General features: G+C 31.3%; 1 protein-coding gene across 8 annotated transcripts in view; it reads right to left on the bottom strand.

The window, feature by feature from the left end:
• The window catches only part of LOC108761828 (peripheral plasma membrane protein CASK), a 165,995-nt gene that overhangs the window by 36,194 nt on the left and 116,755 nt on the right, over positions 1-13,046 (bottom strand). The gene's annotated exons all lie outside the window — the stretch shown is intronic.

Here is a 13,046-nt window from a genome sequence, read left to right as displayed (position 1 = left end):
GTGTGTGTGTGTGTGTGTGTGTGTATGTGTGTGTGTAAAAGAAAAGAAAATAACCTGACTTGCTAAGGACTAATTAATTAAATTAATTAGTCCTTAATGTTATTACAAATGATATTACTTTACAGTTAATTGATGCACCCAATATTGGACGACAAACACTGATGTAAAGTGGTACGTCAACAAATTTGAAACATAAATATATATAGAGTTACGCGAAATAGGATAGATATAGAGTTATAGAGGAAATGTAGAGTTATAGAGATACTACGCTAGTGCGTTTATTTCACGATGGTTACTGAAACTGCAAACTGCATCGTAACTAGAAATTACAATCAATTCATTCTAATAATGTCCCAGTGATACACGTAATTAGAACCTGGAAATAATGTAAAATGCATTACCAATTCAATAAACGAACTTGTTACCACGTAATGTACAGCGAATAACATTTCTCTTTCAGACTACACAGAATCCAATATTAATTAGTTCAGCAATATAGGGGCTGGATTGTGTATGAGGAAAAATTTTATTCGAATAAATCTGGAGACGTAATTTTACAAATCGCTGGCTTATTTGTCAACAGTAATTAATATTCACAGAACATATTTTAGATTTATAATTTTTTTTATTATATCAGAGAATAAATAGATGAAAGTGCTACATATATGTATCTTATTTTTCAGTAACTTGTTTATTACAATTTTCCCAAAGCTAATAAGCAAAAACAAGCTAATTAACCGCATAGTGTTAAATTTATTCACTGAAAAATATATCGTTACCGATATATATATTAACTTGTAAGATTAATTATAATACAGTACAATCAATATCTAATCGCAATTAAATAACAATCTGCTGCTCTATATTTATGTGTCGTTTATTTCGTACTGCTGTATATATTGAAATTGATACATTTCGAATTGTCGCTTTGGTAAAATTGCGTATTTCATTTCTTTTATCGAATGCTATATGTGCGCCTGTTATACCGTCCAAGTTTTGTCGCCATCGGTTTTGTTCGTGACCTTAACGACTTAACCAATTAGATGAAACTTTGCCCGTGTATTTACCGTGAAAACAAAACTTTTCTATTCTCGCCGACAGCGAGAAACTTCCTCGTGGACACCGTCGGTTTTTTCGTCGAGAGAGTTACCGAAACAACGGTACGATGTACGAAATTGCGAGCGCGGACAAGTTGCTGTGCAAGTATTTAAGTTACAAAGGAACGACATGGTAGAAAAGGCTCGACATTACCTGCAAATTTCGCTCTCAAGCGTCTGTGCATTTTAAAATCATGCTAACTCTTGCCGCAATTTTCACCTTGCAGGAAATTGCGAGAACCAAGAAACTGTGCACAGTAGTCATTTTCAGATTATCTCTCTTGAAAGTTGGAAAGTTCGACGTGAACGATTCAATATTTGATCTATCTCTGTAAACAATTATACGTTGATGTTGAAAGAAACATTGAATAGTGCCGTTACGCATTTCTAAATTTGAAAAGTTAAATATCTGCATAATTTGCATTTGGATTACTGCTTAACGTGGGATTTTATAATTGTGACTCAACATTATTCTCGCCACAACTAGACTCTTTTAAAAGAGAAGCGCAATCTGAATTACATTTCTTGATAAGTAACTTTTAAGAAGAGTATAAAAGACAAAGTATCCTTGTATTCCTGTAGTATGCCAAAGATACCTATATAAGATAGACATTCAACATGATATTAATGTACAATTACAGCAATACCTATTTTATATTAATTAATTTCTGCTGCTTATTGGATTCTTTACACTTCATTCGTTTATTCCCGTAAATTTCCATTTGTATTGAAAATCCATGATTAACCTCGTTATATTATTTCATAATCCAAGTATTTTCAGTTGCGTAATTTTATTCGGAAGGGAGGCACTATTTTGCGCAGAATTTGTTAAACTATAGTATTATAACAGTATAACGGATTTTAATAAAATATTTTGTTTAAAACACATGTAACAAAGATAAATGCAAATGTACATATTGAGAAGAGTATTAAAATAAATACCGAATTGAATCATCTATGATTGTTGGAATTAGATTGTTTATTCTGATAGATTTTATATACATATATATATTATATATATATACGTAAAAGTTTTATTTGGTAAAAGAATTTAATTATTTATCTATATATAAACAGGCTGGTATATTTATGTTAATATATCTAATTTTATGTATAAAGCTATATAACTTTATACATAATTTAGTACAAAATTTTTTTATATAGGTACATATATTTATGTGTAGGTACAGATCGCTTTGAAATTCAATGCCATCGTTCGACTGATATCACGATAGAAAAGCGAAAAAAAAAAATAAATCACCAATCGCAGGCCAAACATATGAATAATATTCGCAAAATATACGCGTGGAATAGTGCAAACGACAAGACAGTTCTTTAAATCATCATGCGCGTGCACTCCGACGCAATGTGTATGGCTGGCGCGTGTAGATATATCCCATCATAAATCTGAAAATAATTCTCTGTATCTCCCAAATTTTATTTAATAATATTCAACACCGTGCAAGATTTGCAGTCACTTTGTGACTTCGGTCGAGAGAAGTACGCGATTGCACAAAATAGACGCGTTTGCGAAATTATGCAAATGATAACAGAGGTAGGATGAATGGCGGAGGCGGTATGAAGAACGAGCGCGCAATGGGTACAACGCGGTTAGAAGATGCGAAAGTTATGAGAGCTCGTCCTCGTTGTCACTTAGATTCACGCGAGACTAATGGATACCCCCTTGAATTCTCTTAATGGCGAACAATTATAAAAGGAGCTGAAGTGAGAGAATGTAAAGCGAATCGCGTGCACGAAGAAAGAGGACAACGAGACGCGACGCAAAAAGCTAGATCGTAGGTTGGTAGGTGAATATACATTGTCCCAAATTCTCGCGCCATTCCGTGCCGGTCGAAAATTGGCAACGCATTTTGTTGCCGAGGAAATCGCTAAAGTATTAGAACAACCGTGCGAGAAACTTTTTCCGAGCAATTGTCAAGCGTATGTGCCCACTGCAATTTTTCGCAAAATTTACGTTTATGGGGGATTTGTAATTGAGCCAAAGGGCAAAGAAACGTACGTTTACGATGCAAATGTATTTTTGTCTTGAAAATTGATGGACTAAATTATTTTTAAAAAAGTATAATCCGCTTTATCGTGGCTTATAGAGAAAAAGATTCAGTCTTTAAAACCATCTTAATCGTACTATTCATGTTTCTAACAATTGCAACTGTTTGTTGGTAAAGTAATATGGTCTGTAAAAAGCCCCGATATGTGTAGGTAAGCTATAGTAATAATAATGAAATACCTAAAAAATCAACGAATCTTTCACTTTACGCTGTTAGAAATCTAAGGAGCCATGGTGACTCAATCTGTAGAATTAAATAACATTTTGTTATCTTTAATTTCCATATATATATGTAAAAATGTAAATCAATCCATTTTTATGGTTAGTTCCAAAGTAAACAACGTATTAACGTATTAATGTATACACTTAGTACATAATAAACTAAATTCGAGTTAAACTTAATACATTTTCTAGAGTCGTAAAATGTCTAACTCCATTATTTTAATTAAATTAATAATACATGTTGAGAGTAGGAGTGACTTATAGAAATGAGCAAAAATAATTTAAATTGGATATAATTTGACATTATAAATTTAACTGTGTGCATATGCAATAACTTGAATTTATATATCATAATCAGTATTTAATAATTTATTAGACTTATTTAAAAAATAATAAAATTAAAAATTAAATAAGTATTTTATTATCTATATTTTATGTTTGCAATATTAATAAAATAAATATACCTGAGACATCTGGAATTAAAATCAATAAATTCCAATTTCAAATTTTTTAAATATTTTCCGTATTTTTTGAAAATAAATATTTATTCTTTTTACTTTTTCTAAATAAAATGTCCCTTTAATATAAATAAAATATTACGATGAAATAAATATCCATTAGGATTTTCATAACAATATTGGTGTTTGCCAATTTATCATTAAACAATTACAACGGTTCTTTCCATTCGTTGTAAAATGCCAATCGTAGGCGTAGTATAATTATATAATGTTGTGTTACAAGAGACTACATTTTAGAATTCGGCTATAAAATTGTCTTGCGTTAATGTGCGTATACTTGTCAATCCTACGCAATCCACTATTAGGTAAATTAACTGGCGAAATGCAAATTCCATAAATTACTATTAATTCCAGTTTAATGATGTCATTGTGTGAGATAGACTCTGCTTAGTCAGGACCATCATGACCGTACATTACACCGATGCTGTGGTAATTCCACTTTAGTGCACGCGCTTTTATGTTAGAGCTAGCTCAGTTGTTGAAACTCTAGCATGGTCCACGGAGTAAACCGCATTAACACAGAACGAAAGATTGCATAGTTGGTATCAGTTATAGTTGAAAGCAAAGCCCGCTTTAATGATTTCTAAAACAACTGGATAAGCTCCTATAATTCGCGTTATTTGCGTAATATTGACGACAAAAATTATATGGCAAATTCAATTTTTAAGATTTCTATAAAAATCATATTCTATGGATCTCTTAAATTAGAAAATTGTAGATTTTTATAGTATATAACTTCTTTCATTTCAATGGATATAATTCTAAGCACGAATAGGTATATAATTATATGCGAAAAATTAGTATTATTATTTCTAAAACAACGTATGATTTATGAATATGAAAATTAGTTTTATACTGTTTCTAGTTTACGTAAATGATATTTGTGTTAGAAAGCTTTGTTGATTCTTGAGATTAAATTTCGCGACAATATCTTCCATATTGAATAATTGAAGAGCTTCAAAGTTATTAGCTATGAAGGACTAACGGCGAATAGTGCACTCAGAAACCAAATCAAGACATCACAATGTTCTGAGAGCTTTCGTGAACATATTAATAAGGAATATAAACTTCTTCTGTATAATAACAATGTGCTGATACTTAGTTTGATTTTTTCTTTTAATTAAATTAATTTAGGACAAAATATCTTATTCTGTTAATAAAAGTATTATAATGTTAATTACAATAAAAATAATAATATTAAACACATGGTATTAACAATTGATATTAATAATTGTATATAATATCAAATGATTAAATGAATAATGATTAAGAGTAATATGTACTGATTATTAATCAATATCAATTGATTATCCATAATAATCAATAGCAATTGTATTTGTAATGATCATAAAGAGTATTCTCTCTCTTCTTTTTGACTACCAGTATCGATATATTAAAACTTCAGTATTTAATTTTTAAATACTATACATATGGCAAAAAAACAATTCACAAACTTGTTATTCTAAATAAATTTTTTCTATTTCGTATACATGTATAAGAACTTTCTTATGATTTAAAATAGTACCTTATAAAAATTTCTGTAAAAATATCAAATTTAAAAAAAATTTTAATCTCATAATCAAATTCTGTGCGCGAATTCTTTGACCGTGGAATTATGTTTCAATGTGTAACTTTCTCTTCTATGTAACAAAATTAAGTTAACATTCGCGATAGATAAAAAAGTTCAATTTAACTTTCTTCCCTTCAGCGGTTCTATTACAGATACGTCTTACACATCCTCGTGTTCGTGGAAAGCTTTTAACATTAGGGGCGCGGCATTGATAGCCAACAGAGATATCCTTCGATAAGAATGCATTAAACTTGCCAGAAATTTCGCAATGCAGCAGTCATATAGTTTATTTCTTAGACATTATTATATCCGAAAGTATATCCGAAGCGGATGCCATATCGGATGGGACATTTATGATTGGACATTTAATTAATTAAACGCGAATATACGCAACTACAGCTAACTATACAGGAGCGGCAGAGTTCAAAACGTGATGTTCTTCAATGCGAATCATCAGTGATTTTAATTTAATACTGTAAATCGAATGCTTTCATGACAGTTCAAATCCTCTTGGATCTGAACTTTGGACTAAACAATTCTGACTACAACAATTACAACACGAATTGTGTGATGTTAAACTATTAAATCTTCCACTTGTGTTACTTCAATACAGAAACTAAAACGAAAACAGGAAGTTCTTGGCATGCAATTTGTTCCAATAATAAGATCTTAATATGTTCCATCTTTCAGTCATAATACCTAAACATAATTCTTCTTAATTCTTTCGTATTAAAACAGTTTTACAATAACTGAATTGTTAAAAATAAAACTAACCGAAAAAAGATTATTTCAAAAAAATATATGCAGGGAATAGGACCTGGTACAATAGTAATGGTTGAATAGAAAAGTAAACGGTTTTGTTTGCCAGATCATTAAAAAACAAACCATTTCTGCTGCACACAGAAAGTGTTCGGCAGCAAAAAAAGGAAAAAATAAAAAGCCCCAATGAAGAAAAGCAGATTGAAGGCTACACAATGCAATTTTTGAAAGAATTTACCGGCACTGATTATCGACACAACGCACGTGTTAATAACTGCTCGTGGCCGTTAGTACGGATTGCCTGCATTGCGGAAAAATTGAAATGCGTTCGTTCGTATTATCTTATAGATTCATCGGGACGATTGAGCAAGCATGCCTAGTCTGCGCACCGAGAGCAAATTATTTTCAAGCCATTTGTTAAACGGCCGTTTGACAAAAACGATATCAGGGTGATATATACGGGAAGTACCCGGATGCCCCTGTGATATTGCGTGAGTGCAAAACGGAGAAAGAGGAAAATTGTCGCGATGGTGAAAAGGGACTTCGTATCACCATTGATATTTAACGATCTAAATTCAGGACCGGGTAAATGGCGAAGCTTTCATGCGGTCAAACGAGCTTTCAATAGCCTCTTATAGTACCATCAGCTATTAGTTGCACAAGCTATCGTTTTATATTAATTGATATTTGATGAAGTTTATGTATTAATGTTACTGAAAATATTTTTAGAAATGTATGACAACGGTTACATTATCTTTAAATTAATTAATAATGCACAAAAATGAAATAAACAATGTGATTTGAAGTTATTGACAATATTATTTTATACGCAAAAATGTAAAACGAAAATAATAAAAATATATATTATTATTGCACTTCTTACTTTTATCGTAATGTAATATAGATGATCGATTTTTTAAACAGTAATTTTACAAAAATATATAAAATCAAAGAAGCTTTTTTTAAATTTATTATACTTTTATAAAAAATTAGATTATGAATAATCTTTGTAATAATTTCACGTAAAACTTGTTCACGTAAAAGTTTGCACTTTTATGTGATAATGGCAAGATCGCCTTATAAAATTATATAACAAGCGGAGTTTTAAACATCTATTTTTAAAAAAGCACTAAAAATGAATATTGCAATTATCACTTTTTCTCATTTTTATAAACCAAACTTTACAGCAGGCGTGCCACCAAGGAGATACGGAGGGAGGAGAATATCATTAAGTATGCGACCTCAATGATACTCTATTCTGTACGTAATAACTTAATTAAAGTAAATATGCAATACGCAACGAGATTAATAAGTATATTCTTCTCAAAAATACGTATCGCAAAAGACATGATAAAATTTAATATAAAGACTAACAGCTTACGGAAAATAAATTGTATTACAAGTTTCTTACAATTTCATCTTCCTATTTTTAGCAATTATTTATAATAATTTGAATATATTAATAAAAATAGCTATAAATTATAGATAAAAATTATAATATAATCACACACACAATTATATGATTAATTTCTCAATTTTTATAAATTTTGGATCGTAATGCTCCGATTCTTGTAAAACAAAAAAGTGACAAAATCAAAACAGTGACAACATCCATAATTGATTAATCCACAATTAAACTCACGTAGCATAGCATCACGCTGGTCAGTTGTAATTTAAAGTTGAATCTCAAAACGTAACAGTTGAGAGGAATAATTTATTCACACTCGATCTTCCCGTTTAAATTTCTCAAGAAATTTTTATCGGTTTTCTCCGATTTCATGAAACGGACGTCGTACATCGGAAGCCATGGGAACAATATTAATTAAGCGAAATTACAATTTATGCTTATGGAACTGAACCGTCAGAGGAGCTTGGACATTAGCACCGAACGTGCAGGCGGTTCGCCGGGTACTGACTGTGCCGTGCTCCGCCGAGCTGTTCGGCTTCCCGCCAATCCCCTGCCACTCGATGCGACTTCGCCCACCGCGAATGCATCCCTATCTTATGAAGGAAAAAGGTAATTCACTGCAAAACGAGACACCGCATTATCACACGGAATGGTACCTCGGCATCAAATGAAGAAGAACGGCCGCATAATTCTGTCGTGAATTTCGTTGAAGAATATGAAAATGTCACGTAGCGTAAATGTAAATTCACATTTCAATGTAGCGTGATGGTCTTTAAATTTTTATGAAATACGTATCTCGAAATAATACACACATAAAAGATTTTGTAGGGTTTGTATTTATAAACTACAAAAATCTTTGTATAAGAAATCTTTTTTTTTTCTAAGAAAACCTACCTTTTTTTATGACAACTCAATAAGAAAATATAAATTTATATTCAAACGTTTTCTCTTACTGAGTTTTGATAAAAAAGAAAAATAGATAGAAATAGATACTTTCAATGTATAATGTTAAAATAATATCAGACAGCAATTCTCTGAATAAGAAATGTCCTATACAAACTTCTGACTTAATTCCAATCTATTCAAAAGCCAGTTTTCCGCAAATTGGTCTCTTTCATCTCTTTATAAAAATAAAAGAGTCCTTATTGCCTTACCCAAGAAAAGCTTCATGCCGGCCGGTATTTTACCATATTAGCCGTACTCCTCATTTTAGGCCAATTCTTCGCACAAAACCGATTACTGTTATTCGATTACCTGCGTCTTGCATACAAGATGTCTTCGTCAAGCATTAAATTGCATAGCGTTTGTCACAATTTGTCGTATGCATTTTAAATGTTGACATAAAGCTCTTTTCACAAAATTCAAGTGTCAGCGGGTTTCGAAACTTACGACGTATGGCACGTTAAATGAGAGAACGACGTAATGAATCTTCGTAAGGCTTTTGAGTACGTCAGAAGACGAAAGGATGACGTTCCGGAGTAATAGATGATGACGCGGTAGGAAATTCCAATGCGAGAAATTCGTTGAAAACTGCTTTCCAAACAGGAAATATTTACTTTCATTAACACGGAATGTCTAAATAGGTATAAACTTTTGTACTCTCCGTGAGTATACATACTTTCACAATTATGACTATAAATCGAGTCAAGAATAAACATTACTCAGAATTAATCCCTGATAGCAGGAGTTATTTTTCCGCAAATATGGATTATTTATGACAATTTTCTAAAATATTTGTCTCTGTCATATCTGGCAATAAACCAATTTTAAATTAGTATAAATAATTAATCACTGTTGAACTATCAGGAATTAATTCCACCATGATACGATTGATTTTGAACGTCTTAATTGCGTAATGTTGTATATTTACTTTCGTAATCATACATCAAATAAACTTTCCAAACACGTCCGATCGTGTATATTCAGAATATACGGTATCCTAACCCCCATCAACGTTTCCGGTTGAGTTAATACTGTGTACGAATATAGTATACGAATTAGCCCAATCGGATATATGTTATAGATTTAATTCTGGTTCAAGAAACATGTAACGAACTGTACTAAAATAAATACCTGTTTTGATTACTATTTTCCTTTTCCATTGCTATTGCTTCGTATCGATTTGTAATCGAAATTCCAAGCAGTTGTAAAAATACATTTTTACGTTTGTAATATTAACGTAAAAACAGTATTTATTAAAATTATATTAATCTATTTTTAAATTAAATAAAAATTATTTTAAATTAAAAATAAGAAAATATCGATTTATTACTTTAAATTGCGTTGAAAAATTTCAATGCTCAAATTTTACACAGATGATACTCACATGTACCTAATAATATTATAAAACAATCTATGAAATTTTTATATTTCTAGTAATGCTTTCAGATATGATATATGCCCTTTATTATAACTTCATTTTAATATATAACTGAGTGGCAAAAGTATACATATATTACCCTATTTAAAAATTATTATAAAAGAAATAATTAAAAAAAGAAAAAGAGCTATATAAATATGCAAACAAAACTGTTCATTAAATCGAAGTTGTTTATTAAATTATTTTTGTTTGCATATTTACGTAGCTTCTCTTAAGTAATATTTTTATAATTCCGTAAAAATATTTTTAATTATTTTAATTTAATTTTAATTCCATATAATTATACATGGTATTATTTTCATTATAAACAATGCCATTTGTGCGTTTATACATTTTTTAATTACTGTTTTTATAATTAATTTCTAGACTATGGTTCCATATCCTAATATGGAACCCGTAATCCAAAAAGAGCGATTAAACATGATGCGTATACTGGATATATTAAAAACTTAATATACACCGCAACCCCTAGACATTTACAGCTTTTTAACAGTCATGTAATTAAGGGACGAATTTCCATAGACTTGACGAAGCACTTTCGCTAGATACTTCATTTTTGCCTCGCTTTGCATTATAAGATTGCTCTTTAACCCGTGCACAAGCGTACGTTTCGTGCAATTAAGACGAGTTTCAGAAGATGGGTAAGCGATATTCCTTCGGGCCATACTTGTAACTGGAGAGTTTCTAGCCCTTAGAGATTGACTGTTCTATCTTCGAACTTCGAACTTCCATGCGGCAAGCGTCATGTAGATAGATATTCGCAAATTAGTCAAGAGGAATTCTGTGTATGATAATTTATAAGCACCATAAAATACGCAAAAATAATTTCTATATTAATTTGTATTTAGCATATTTAATCTATTAAGGCAAAAAGTGTCAACACAAATTTAAATCATTAAAGAATTCAGAAGAATAAAAAACTATGTATATGGAATTAGGAGGATTACATGTATTATTATTAAACGTTACATTTATGATGATTAATATTTTGCTCATTAAGAATTATTTTACAATTTAGGTAAATATTTCTTTGTTATATTATATCACAAATATGTATGTATAAAACATACTTTAATTCCTTAAATTACATAATTCCTTACATATCATTTCTTTCTTTATATCTTGGAAAATCCATAACTTTCCATTCAGAAAAGCAGAGAGTCGTTAACTTCAGTCGCGCACAATGCGCAGTATGGCGAACTGCATATTACGTAACTAAAATTTTACAATTTTACATACAGTGAATTAAACGTTCCACAATTAATTAGATTCCTTGCACAATCGTATGTGGTATGTTGCGCAGTACCTCGCGTTGTTGTTGCAAGCATAGCAACAAGATTTTCGAGTAACATGAAGCTATAGTCAAGAGTTTCGTGCGATCCCCGAAGCATGAATCGTTACGCGAGGCACCGATTGCTTCAGGGAATCTATAACAAGGACTCTGCTGTCTCTTGGGATGTTTATATGTTCCTCAAAAAACGCGAAACAGGGAATATTCGCGGGTTGCGAGTCGAGCAGCAATTCGCCACCGACGGAACGAGCCGGCGTGACCTGGCACATATTTTGTTTTCTACATTGACAATCGTGTCTTCCGTGTGCATACACACGGTGACTTTCTTTGTGACCAAGCGGTCGGACGGTCAGTCACATGAAAACGACCGCCACGTATTTCGTGTTTCGTAGAAACCGCACAGAACGGACGGATTTGTTACTCCAGCAACCTCAATAGCAAGCAAACACATATCCTGCATCATGCGAAAACATCCCGCATTGTCGCCGCGTGACGTCCAATGTGTACACGCCTGCCTGCGTTCTATTCTCGTTGAAAAAAAGATATTCGTGATATGAGTGGCTCGCTGCAGATGAAATATCTCGTCAGAGAGGCGAGTATATTTGATTACTGCCAGGTATCCTTTACTACGCTCTATTCAATTCCATTAATATCTCCCGAGTTAATTGGACATATTACTTGAGAACATATCCAGACGCAGAGCTTACCGATGTTGGAGTACAATTTTCTCGTTAACTCTTAAATTTTTATTATCTTTATTGCTCTCTCATCGACTTTATTCTTTTGGAAAAAGATGGCTTTAAGTTATTGCAATCTTAAGGATATCTTAGGACAGAAAACACAAGTTAAACATTAAATGAAATCTTCATTACGGAGAAAACATATCTCGCGACTGTTTTAGCAAAATGAGAAAACACTGAAGTTCATTGCAATATTTCTATATAGTTGAACGTTTTATAGTCTTACAGGAAAAATTAGAAAATAATGAAACAATTACGATAAAATGTATGAATTTATTTTCATGCGAAATATGAGCCATTATCTACAAAGAAAATCATCCCTGATTGAATTTATCGCGTGTTAAATGTATGCTAATGGTATATCGATAGTGTATGACATGGATTTTCATATGAATGGAGTTTCGCAAGAAGTAAAAGTAGAATTTCTAATCGTAAGGAAACGTTGCATCGTAATGTTTCTGCTCAAACGGTGCAGTTACGTTTAAATTGAGTCGATAGTATATCGATTCTATTCATAAATGCAAAACCCACTAAGTCTTCGTGGACGCATATAATGGTGCTGCAAAGGTAGGCGTTACTACTTGCGTCTGATAAAAGACGTTTGTTACTACTTACGGCTTCCATAATTTTGTTAACCCTGCTGTATATTTCAACAATTTTTTCTAAATATTTACTGTATAAGATGTTCCAAAATTCGTGAATCAAAAGATCACAGTAAAAAAGTTATTAAAAATTTAATTTAAAAAATAGTTTGTAGAATAATAAGAATTTAAATATGGCCAATTATGGACTACGTTTAAACGCTGAAATACCTACGGTAGTATTCAGCGTATGCACGATTTATGAACAGGTGATCGTTTAAACGTAATTATATTTAAACTCTTATAACTCTATAGCTAGAAATAAAAATATGTACATAATTACATAACTTCTTATTTAATTTTTCAAAAACTTTTTTATGGTATTTTAATTCGCGAATTTTGGGATACCCTG

This window comes from Trachymyrmex cornetzi, unplaced genomic scaffold (genome assembly GCF_001594075.2).
Source record: "Trachymyrmex cornetzi isolate Tcor2-1 unplaced genomic scaffold, Tcor1.1 scaffold266, whole genome shotgun sequence".
Classification (NCBI taxonomy): Eukaryota; Metazoa; Arthropoda; class Insecta; order Hymenoptera; family Formicidae; genus Trachymyrmex; species Trachymyrmex cornetzi.
The sequence above is the reverse complement of the archived record's forward strand: the minus strand, read 5'-3'. Positions and strand labels throughout refer to the sequence as shown.